We start from the raw sequence: 12,603 nt of genomic DNA on the forward strand, positions 1-12,603 counted from the left end.
TATATATATATATCTGTTTAGTTAAATGTAGTCTACATATACATACACACGAGTATTCTTATATAAAAATTAACCTTCATAATATACATAAAAACTCCTTTACAGGAGAGAAAAAAGTAGTACAGGAAGCATAAGCATGCATGCTCGCATGTATGAGGCCCTGTGTTCAATTCCTCAGCACCACATAACCAGAAAAAAGCCTGAAGTGGCTCTGTGGCCACAAGTAGAACAAAATCTGAAAAGTACTTTGACTATAGAATTTGTTTTTTTTTAAGAAATGATAAATCTTGAATTAGTAAAGATAAATATTTTTATTTTATTCATTTTTAATACCTTTAAGTACTCGTACAAAGTTGTTAACATTCAGTGTGTCAGATTATGAGTAAACTGCTTCTTGAACATTGTCATCCCTTTCATCATTTTCCCCATCCCTCCAACGCCCACTATTCCCTCAATTTTCTAGTTTCATAGGATATGCACTGACTATTAAAACTGAATTCTTCACCTTACTTCCTCTCTTCTGTATTCTCAAAATAACTGATATCTTATTTTAGTATCATTTAACAGAGAAAATATATTAAAGGGTGCTGAAGATCTTTCTGGAAGAAAAATTTAAAATATTTCTTTTAACTATCATAATACAAATTCACCATCAAGTCATTTGTTTACTAGTATATTATACATATTCTGTAAACTGCTTGATATGATATGGGTAACATATACCTTAGAAATTAAGTCTGTCTTTGATGACCTTAAATTTGCTTCACTGCATTTATATATACCCTTTGAAGGGTGTTTTCGGAATTCAAGAATCTATAAACCTTAAGTATATTAAGTGTCAGAATAGTCATTAACTTGGGATTTATTGCAAACATTTCCATAAAAAGTCAAATTAATCTCTTGAACCTCTGAAACTCACCTATTTAGTTTTTTAATGAATTATGAAATATGGCTTTTATGTTGTTTAATTCAGGTCTTATATTTGTAGAAATGTAAGGCAATAAATTATCTAAGCTAATAATGTAGTATGTACATGAATGTTTTATTATCTTTTAGATCCTGAAAACATCTAAGGACAGGAGAATTTCTCAATGACTTCCCTGTGTTTAAATTTAAATTACTTCAGAGACCTCACTAAACAGAACTTATTTTTACACTCCTAAGTCAAATGTTTGAGTTAGAATAGACACATTTTCTACTCAGTCTTCTGATATTATATTTCACAGAAAATCTATTAGCATTCAAACAACATAGTAAAAGCAAAGGCCTAACTCTACAGTGCAGTCATTCTTTAAATGATTGATATTCATCTTGCTAATAGCTAATTAAAAGGAAAACATATTTCAAAACACAGCCACCTGTGTCTGAGTAAATAATATACCCACTATTTATTTTCAACAAAAAGAAAAGCAACTTTTTGAACCCAGGTAAAACATTAATGCAATTCTTTATAATAACAGAATTTGGTTTGCATATTTAATCTATGTGCTTTCTATCAGTTAGCATTCACCAGAATGAAAAGTTTTTGTGCAGACAATTTTCTTCAAGTTCCCATCCTTGTTTGGCTAAGTTTAAGTCTAAATTGCCCTCAGGGTTTGCAAAAATGGCCAGGCCTGGTAAGGAGTATGTTCAGCAAAATGCTAAACTGGAGATGGCAGAAACAGGACTGATTGAGATTCTGAAAGGAGTATGTTTCTGATTACTTATATCTGCTTGAGGTGAATTTACAAAGTAGCTTCTTTTTGAATAACATAGTAGATAAAAGAAAGAAGCTATAGTCCTAATGTAAGTAAAAACTATTCCTTTCAAACTCTTAACTTGTGTGGAATCATTTGTCCCACGGTTATATGAAGATAAGAAATCTGGGCAATGAGAATGTTACAGCAAACAAGTTTTATCATAATCATTTTGCTGGTTTCTCCAAGATAATTTTTCATTTCCTTCTTTGTTCAGCAATCAGATATATCTGGAAAAATAATTATTTAAAACGTTCCTAAAATCATAATTTAGGATTTTGAATATGGACTGGCATATTGAAATGTTTTTGAAAGGATATCTCAAAATGAAACAAATTCTAATCATATGCTTAATGAAATATTTTCATATGTAACTTTTTGGAGCATTATGATCCTCCCAATATTTGAAGTCAAATTCATAATTTCTGAAGCAATTGTGAATGTCATTTCCCTCATTTATATTTACTAGTTTTCTTTAATAAAAATTAAGTTCAGTGTTGCTAGTGCTATGAAAAAATTAAATCACACCAAGGGCTCTAAGCACTACAACCTAAGGAAGCCCATTTACTTTCATTTCATATATGATATGTACCATACAGATATGCTCTACTAGGGTCACGAACATTGTTTTGCAGGTATATTGTGAGGCTTTTAACACACTTTTAGACTTTGACTGTATTTAACTCAATGCATAATTCGGTTAAAAATTTGGCAAGTGGCACAAAGTAGCAGACAATTTGAAGAAAACATGGATCCTATGTTATTTACTTTTTATGCTTATTCCCGATTCATGAAAGATTGATGGTTGTTGCACTTGGTAGTTAGTGTTACAATTGTGAATATGGATATCATAATGGATAAAGATCCATTTGTATTACATACTCACTTTCTGTTTCATTGATTCTGTAGTCCTTACATGTATGTATGTGTCTTCCTTGGGACCAATTTTCATTTGCTTTTAAGGGTTTCATGATTTGAATCAGAGTTCTCTCATTTTATAGACACAAGCTTGTTACCTAACATATATTACACTGTCTGATTAACTTGAGCTTTCCTTTTTGTAGGTACCCGAATTGTTATTAGCCTCCATTATCACTTACTTTATGAAATTGTTTATTGGTTATAGCTATATCCCTATATCATTGTTATCATTCTTGTCTTCTTACATTGTTTACATACAATGACCAATTCAATGTGCAAACTATCCTAACAGACTGTTTATTCACATTCCATTGAGTACTGTTTTGGAGAAAACCCCCACAGAACTTTACTGAAGAGTTAGCTGACTGGACATCAGTGATATTAATTTTCCATTAAGTTCTAGGTATTATTCCAAAATCATTATAATGTCCTCTCATTAACTTTTTATACTATGACCGGAAAACTGCACAAATACTTTTCAATTATTAATATATTCTTTTTATATTTATAGTACTCAAATTTCAGATTATTATTTTAAATACTACTGTCCTAAAATACAAGTCATTTTTCTAAGCACAATATGCTTCTGAGTTCCTTAGTTGTTTTTCATTTCCTTCAATCTTTAAGTATTTAACCTTTTAGTCCCTTTCACTATTCCATAGCTTCCTTTCCTTTATAATATGTGGATATCATTTGTCAAGAAAAACTGAATATATTATGAATATCTCTCTTCTCTTGACTAGATACATCTCCTCACCACATATTCCTTACTATAATTTATAATTTTTTTCTTTTAACTAAAACTGAATCTTTAAACTGTTTCTATAAGATTTAGTTCTTATTACTTTCAGAACTTTCTGTATATTTAATATTTTAATTGTAAGTGCATGCTTGATCTTTTCAGGAGTGTACCTTCCATAAAGTTTTCTGTGAATAGTATTTACATTGTGTTTTGTAAGTACATATTTATTTTCTATTTCCTTAATTCCCAGAAGAATATAATTTTTCACATTTTGTAAATGGTGTCTTGATTTATTTTTAATTTCCAAATTTTGAGACGAGTTGAGTAGAACTACCTCAACTAAAAGGACACTGACTTCTATTTTTCCAAATGTGTATTACATAGGAATTGAAAACTGTTCCTTTCAGGGTCCAATAGTTTCATATGTTACATATATATTATATATCTGGATATATGTACTGTATAATGAATGATGGAGTTGTCCTAAGGTGTATTTCCCTCAGTTTTCACTCTGTTTTGGAATGTATAAAATTATCCTGATACTGTGTATACTTTTTCAGGTAGTTACTACAAGTTCTCAATTGGATGAATTGTTCAGTTTAACTTGTTTCTTTCAAAATTCTACATTGATCTATAGGAAAGAGTGGTTTGGACTACATGATCACATCACATCTATGTTCCCAACCTTCGCTAAAATCTCTAAACCTTACACTATAATGTTCTAATCCTACACATCTACCATTGTCTCAATTTGCAGCCTCAAATAAAATATCTCTGAGAAACATGTTTTCACTCTGTGTGTGGGATAGTACAGATGATATACAGAAATAAAATCATCTTAACTCTTTGCCTTATTCTGAATGTACAAGAAACAATAAGCATGGAACCTTATGTAAAAAACCTTTGTAACTCCATTTTTTTCAATGCCATAGAAAAGAAGAAAACATTGAAAAGTTTATTTACATAGCAGTTTAATAGGTATTAAATGCACTATTCCAAGGTCCTCAGCTTTACAATAGTGCTAAGTGTAGGTACAAATTCAGCAAATTGGCTAGTTTTTCATTCCTATTTATTTCCTAGCCATTGTTGGAATTCATTGCTTCTCTTCAACTAATGCCAACCAAGCCTGAGTCAATATATAGTGCAGAAGCTTTATCTAGTGATGTATATAACTAACTCAACAACTGTTTCACTGAAATTTATTTTCCAATCTATATATCTCTGATTAGAATTCATGTGTCCAACCTCAACAAAATCATTAAAACAATCATAATTCTATTCTAAACTTTAAACTCATTGCAGAAATGTCAAGCACTCATTGTCCAGAGCACATAAAAGCATCTGCTATGGTATTGATTGTAGCAAGAAAATTTATTGTGTAGTCAACCATCGAGGAGGTTATAACCCCAAAAGAAGCACAGATGTGCCTTCCTGTCAGTTAGTAAGAAGGGAGAATGGATAAGTTGCTTGTTGATTGCATGGTAAGATATTTAAGATTCTGTGAAAAGATATAAACAATTTTTCATACCTCTTCACAGTTTTTATGCTTCTATTTGGAATATTATGAGGTAAGCAGAAGTTTTTGTTTTGTGATATCAAAAGGTCATTAGAAAGGATGAGTTTTCCTGTACGTGTACTTTCTTGAAAACTTGACTCCAAAGCAAAGTATAATAAATTATACAGGCTATTTCTGAATGATAACTTGAGATTTTTACTTAAGGAATTTATATTCAAATGTATTCAGAAATTAGTCAGATTTAGAAATGATTATTTCAATGTCCTAACTTCTAAAACTAAGTATGTATTTGAAATATAGCATTTGCTAATTTTGGAAGATAAATCATTTTGATCTCACTTCCTTAATTCCTGCCTGTATTAAAGATTTCTTGGAGTCAGGCACTATTGGTTCAAGCTTGTAATTCTAATTGCTCAGTTACTTATAGTTCAAAGTCATGCTGAGCATGAAAGTCAATGCGATTATATCCAATAAACAGAAAAATACTGCCCAGAAAGGACAGGTAAGTGCCTAATGTCCTTTATTTAAATGTTAAAGTGAATATTTTAGATTTGTTGAAAACAGCATGTCTTTGTTGGAGATTGAAAAGTTTTATGGGAAAAACAAATCAAGATTTAGCAATACAGCAATAAGCCATATGCATACTGAGTATTTACAGAATATCACCATATTCCCACAGATACCAAGAGTCTACTATACCATGATCTTCTGCAACAAAGAAAGAAGGGTATGAATAAAGGCCTGGTTAAGATTAGAATGTCAGGGACAATATCATAAAATAGAAACTATTTTGCCACATTTATGCACATCAATATTTTCTCCATAAACTCTCTACTAATTTATTTTATTTCAGAGGCAGTGAAGAGTTCCTTTATAGAGGTAATGTTCTATCCTCAAAGGATAACTATTCAGAATTTTTTCAGCTTTTGTGATTTCTCAAAAAGTAGCTCAAAATAATGGTTATGCCAAGAAGTCAAGTTTGATGGCACATATTGTCATCTTTTACAGTCATATTTTATTATGGCATGAATGGAACTACATTACCATGTCCTATTGCAGTGATGCAAGCTGTTCACAGAATTCTTAGGTTCCTAGAGTTTTTTTTTTAATATTTATAGTAATAGCATGCAAGGACCTCCAGTGTGTCTTTCAAGTATAAAAACTTTTATTATCTTGAAGACGATTTATTACACATTTGTCCCTTTAGCATTGTGACTTAAACTCTACAGCAAGCATGCATTACTGCTCAGAGAAAGTATAAGTAAATTAGAACTATGGAGGTGATAAAGTTTGGCAATATATGACAGTGCCAATTCATATATCTTATCTATTCCCATAACAATGTATCAGGATGCAAAATACTATAAGTGGATTGGTTTTTAGGAGTAACTTGAAGACCTCACTTTTCTAAGGAAAGAAGTGCATTTATTACAAAGTTAAGTGCCTTTCATTCTATTTCCTATAGAGTTCATAGAAGTTTCTGGATAAGAATTATGATTTAAAATTTTTATACTCTTTGGCATATCTTTTTATATTCTGTACTTATCACATATTTGTCCTTTAGAATACATTCTATTTTTAAAATAGTCAATCATTTATCTCACATGAAATTCTCCAGGGAAGTCCCTGGTGATTATCAGTTTGTATTTTAGTAACCAATTATAAATATACTACTTAATTTCCTACCTCATGTTTGGTCATTATGAAAGTATTCTTTCTTATTTATATGAGTCATTTTGCTATTGTTTAAATTTCTAACATTAATTTTTATGCTTAGATACACTAAAGGGGAAAAATATAAGCCAAATATTGGAATATGGAAAATTAATAATTGAAGATGTCTTATAAATTCCTCTAGCCTATGCCTAACAAAACATTTGGAAACTGTTAAATATTTAATGAATATTTGTTGTTTATTTAACAAATATACATAGATGATGCAGTGTTTCAGAGCACTTAGTGTTGAAACTTTGTGAAGGAAGAGAATAAACTTTTTGTTCTCAAGAACATGGTTGTCACATTAAGAAAAGAAATATGTTAACCAAATTTTCAATATTCACTTATTAAAATAACCAAGTATGAAAAATTATTAATAAAATAAAATGTCACTTATATAGGCTCAGGTTCTCAGGTTTATTCAAGGGGAAAGGGCTATACAATTCACTAATCTTCGTTTAAAATATATTACCTTCTAATTTACACTTCATGAAGTACATTGCGTTTTTATTTCACTCAAATGCCAACCTCTTTCCCATTATACTTGACTCCTCTTGACCTAAAGTATTTATCCAATACCCTTTAACAGCTTGTTTTATTATTTATGAATGAGAACTATTGTTATCCAAATATAGTTTAAACATTGACTTAAGAATTGTGTGTTCTCCTTGAAGTGCTTCATACTTCAGTGTACTAATTTACAAGCATGACAGATTTCACTGCTTATTTTTTGAAAACAAGATATGCTATGGAGCAAATCTCAACTACTGAGCTTCAATATTTTTCATGGTAAACAGTTGTTAATGTGATGCTGTAAGTCTCTAGCATTGAAGTAACTGTCCCTGTGATCTGTTTCAAATTTTGTTGTAAAGATGATTGTTGAGAATTGTTTGTTGAATAAAAGTAGAGCATGTTGTATATCATTTCTACTGATGATAAAGATATCATCTATATAATGCCTATATAAATTTGGCTAGTTGTTAAATTGATTTAAAAGATTTTATGCCTTGAGATTAGTTATAAAAATTACAGTGGCTCCTGTAAAACAGGAAATCCCATTTGAAATCTGAACATCACAGCTACTTGAAAGTGGAAAATTCAAGTGCATGGGAGAGACCAATACTATTGAACTTAACAAACAAAATCACCCAGAGGGCATTTTGTTTTGTTTTGTTTGCTTTTGTTGTTTTATTGAAACAAGTAGATAAGCAATAATCAACAATTGTTTCCTTACAGTTTTTGGTTATTATTGTTTGCATTGTAACATTTCAAATGTACAGAGAGAGTTTTAGTAATGGTCTCATCTAGATAAATATGAGAATCAACTAAGGACATTTGAAACCTTGATGCTGAGTTTGAATCCCAAAGTAGTTGCATCAGAATATGTAAAGTAATAGACAGGCAATTGTGGATTTCCTGGATGATAAGGTAATTCTATGTGTAATTTTTCAGGGAACCTGCACACTGCTTTCCAGAGTGATTGAACAAGTTTCATTTCCATCAACAATGTATTAGGGTAGTAGCATTCCCATTTGGTTGCATCTTTGCCAGCACCTGTTATTTGTTTTTGCGATAATGGCCATTTTAACGGGGGGGGGGGGGTGTGGGGAGGGGGTGGGGATGGAATATCAGTGTTGTTTTGATTTCCATTTCCTTTATGCCCAGAGAAGTTAAGTTTCTTCCTATGTCTATTGTTCATATTAACTTCTTCTGAGAACAGTCTCTTTAATTCATTAGCCCATTTATTTACTGAGTTTTTGATTGGTTATATAGCCAAAAAAATGTACAAACCAGGATACAGTAAGGCCACCAGCAAAACCATGTGTATTGCAGCACTATTCACCATAGCCAAGGTATAGAATCATCCCAGAAGCTCATGCTCATCAACGGGTGAATAGATCAAGACAATTATACACATGAATCGCACACACACACACACACACACACACACACACACACACACACACACACACACACCACATATATTATATATGTACAAAATATACATCACATATCACATATATCACGTGCATATACATATATATAGTGGAATTTTACACATCCATTGGATTGAATGACACTGTGCCATTTGAAAAGAAATGAAGATACTTGAAAAAATTATGCTAAATAAGGCCAAGAGAGACAAAGTAGGCATGTTTTCCCATATGTGTGGAATCTAGATTTAGCTTGAAATCTTATAAATAAATACCTTGAATGGTATGCAAGTATATAAAAATGTTTTAACTGAGATATTGGAAATTCAAGGAAGAAATCAAATAGTTCAATTCCTTAGGAAGGTAAAAATCAAATTTCTGCATATCAAAACACCAAGAAGCATGTATGTACTCCAAAGTGGCAAGATGGGGTCAAATTGTTTCTAAATTAAATGAGATTTCTGTTTTAAATCATTTTATTTATTTATTTTTTGCTTTTTTTTGCCAAGCATGAGGCCTGAACTCTGGGCCTGGGCACTGTCCCTGAGCTCTTCAGCTCAAGGCTAGCACTTTACCACTTGAGCTACAGTGCCACTTCCAGCTTTTTCTGCTTATGTGGTACTGAAGCATCAAACCCAGGGCCTCATGAATGCAAGGCAAGCACTCTACCACTGAACCACCCTCCCAGCCCTTAAATGATTTTAAATTAAAAAAGGTGATGTTAGGGAAATGAACCCTAAGATATGCATTCAAATGTTTTTTTTCTTTCATGCGATTATTTCTAACACATTTATAAGATTATTTCTTTGTTGCTTTGTATGTCCCTCTCCCACAGTATAACCCCTGCTTTCACTGTATTTGATGTCGGTGTAATTTGTGGAGGGGAAGGGGAAAAACAAGTCGTTTAAATAGGGATACAGGTGGACCCATTGCAACAATGAGAAGTACTATGGCCAGGGTGCGGGGGGAAATAAATGAATAAAAATAAAAATAAATCACCTAGTACATTATAAATACATTAGAAACAATAGCAAGCAAGAAAAAAAATTGTGTCCCTCATTTTGCTTAGCATCATCTTATCTGGTCATATGTACAACTTTGGTGGGAGAGGGCAGGGAGGATTGTGTAGGGGGGCTGGGGAAGCATGGGAAGGGATGGGAAGGGGAAACAAAGGAGGAGGTTACAATGCTTGATAGAGTACAATGCTTGATAAGAAATGTACTCATTATCTTCCCATGTAATTGTAACCCCTCTGTACAGTATTTTCAAAATAAAAAAATAAAAAAAATAAAAAAGGTCACCACATTATCTCATTGGTTTTAAGCTTGAAGTTTTTCAACTGGAGAATTTAGCTTAAAATTTTAGACTAATAATTTAATAAGAACAAAGTAGCATACGTGTATGTAGTAGTTTGAAATTATAATCTGCAGATATAGGTTAACCTCAAACAATCTCTCATCCACAAGCATAAAATTATTTCAAATGATCTAATGAGATTTTCTTGTTTGGAAAAATGGTATAATAATTATGTGTATCTTACTTGGTTATTGCAAAGTTTAAGTAAATGTATTTTAAAGAAATTCATATAGGGAAAATAACTTTACCATTATCTAGTAATTATCAATTGTTTTTATTGTGCTAGAGATTGAACTTGGAGCTCTACAATTTAAGCACTCACTCTACCAACGAGATATATTCTCAGCTTGCTTATATTATCATTATTAATTGTGGTTATGCATGTTTCAATACATTGCATTTATAGGACTTTAAAATATTAGTGAAAAACTGTTCACTTATTGGTGGAATTGATTGCCAATAAAAAATAGAATGTTAACAATGTACTTTATTGCTCTAGCTAGGCATTCTAAAACTAAGTTGAGGAAAAGTGGAGGGAGAGGACATCCTTTTCCAGTTCCTGAATTTAGAGGAAATAGCTTGAGTTTGCACCATTAAGTATAATGATAGCTGTAGGTTTGTCATACACAGCCTTTATTATATTGAGGAATGTTCCATGGATTTCTAGTTTCTCCAGAGGTTTCATCACAAAGGGGTGTTAGATCTTATCAAATGCTTTTTTTCTGCATCTATTGAGATAATGGTGTGTTTCTTATCCTTGCTCTTGTTGATGTGATGAGTTACATTAATTGACTTGTGAATATTGAACCAGCTTTGCATCAGTTTGATCATAGTGTATGATTTTTTGATGTATAGTTAAAGTCTGTTGGTCAGAATTTTGTTGAGAATTATGCATATATATATATAAATATATGATACTGTACAGAGGGGTTATAGTTACATGAATAAGGTAATGAATACATTTCCTATCGAGCTTTGTTACTCCCTCCTTTGTTACCCCTATCATCCCTTTCCTCCCCACCTCCCCAACTCCTCCCTCCCTCCCAAGTTGTAAAGTTCGTTTTCAACATAGTGGCTGATGCATCTCATTGTATACAATGGGTAACCTGTATCCTTGTTTCAGCATTTTATTATTTCCCTTCCCCTCCCTAAATTCGAAAAATGTATAAACAAGATGTAGGACATCAGAATAAAATACAGTGAGAACAGGGGTTATACCATGGGGGAAGAACTTACAAAAGAAACAAAGAAAAAGCACATAGCACATTAAAAACAACAGCAACAAATATAAAATATCTTGTGTCCATATCTTGGGGTTCAGTTCATTTTGCTTAGCATCATCATATATGGTTATATGCACATGGCTTTTGACCTTTTCTGCTTGTCTGGTAAGGTTATCCAAGATGTATACTAGTTATTACAAATAAGGGAAACCATGGGACCTATGTTTCTTTAGGTATGGCTTGCTTCACTTAATATAATTTTTGCATTGATGTTCATCAAAGAAATGGGTTTATAGTTCTGTTCCTTTAATCAGTCCCTGTCTGGTTTTGTGATGAGGGTTGTGCTGGCTTCATAGAAAGAGTTTGGCAATAAATTTTCACTTTCAATTTCATTGAAGAGTTGGAGCCATATTGGTGTGAGTTCTATTTTGAAGGCCTTGTAGAATTCAGCTGTGAATCCATCAGGTCTTGGGCTTTTCTTGGGTGGGGGTCTCTTATTGCTGTTTCTATTTTGATGCTTGATATGGGTCTGTTTAGTTGGTTTAAATCTTCTTGTTTTAGTTTGGACATATCAATATTTGCTAGAAATTCTTTTATTTCTTCCAAATGTTCATATTTGTTAGCATAAAGGTCTAGAAAGAAATATTCTTAATATGAACTCCAAGAATTGGAATCAAGAAGTTCTTATAATGTCCTGTATTCAGTTATTTCTATTTTTTTCTATTTATTTTTCTGTACACTTTGTCATGTATATAAGTTTATCTCATTTTATGTAAGGGAAATTTAATCACAGAAACAGTGGGAAAAAGGATGAACTAATGCAACAATGATACTCATTTGACACTACGTTATGCATTTAGCATCATAGTTGTCTCTTTTTACAAAGTTTTCTTTTTCACTGAATTTTGAAAAGCATCTGTTAACTTTCAATTTGAAAAAATTTTATCTGAATTTTAAATTCTCTTTTGAAAAGTAGTCACTCTTCATGTGTTCCTAATAAAACTTTAAAATATCAACAACCAAAATACTGAATATATTTTTCTTTATACTTGGCAAAATTTTAATAGTGAATTTTATAGTGATTTATTATTTAGTTTTGTTGTTTCAATTTTTGTTGCTATTCTTTACTCACTCTTCTGTTTACAAAAATCTTTTGAGATTTAATATTGCATTCTCCTCTGCCATCTTCTTCCAAACCAGCATTTAATTAATATAATTAAATTAATTGGCTTGAGATAAGACTTGTTACTTTTTATTAGAAATGATTATAGTGATTTTCAAGTGATATGTTTAAAAATCTCTTATGGAAACACAAATCTACTAATTCTAAATGAAAAAAAAAAATCCATCAGTAGGTTAAATGTTTAATAAAATACTATTTTGGTATATACAAGGACTATAATGTTGTTTGTAGAGAAACATCAAATTAAATAACAATTAAATAACCCTATTTTCGTGA

General features: G+C 31.4%; 1 protein-coding gene across 6 annotated transcripts in view; it reads left to right on the forward strand.

Moving 5' to 3' along the window:
- The window catches only part of Pcdh11x (protocadherin 11 X-linked), a 619,725-nt gene that overhangs the window by 316,325 nt on the left and 290,797 nt on the right, over window positions 1-12,603 (forward strand). The window lies entirely within an intron of this gene.

This window comes from Dipodomys spectabilis, unplaced genomic scaffold (genome assembly GCF_019054845.1).
Source record: "Dipodomys spectabilis isolate Male_0828 unplaced genomic scaffold, ASM1905484v1 ptg000048l, whole genome shotgun sequence".
Classification (NCBI taxonomy): Eukaryota; Metazoa; Chordata; class Mammalia; order Rodentia; family Heteromyidae; genus Dipodomys; species Dipodomys spectabilis.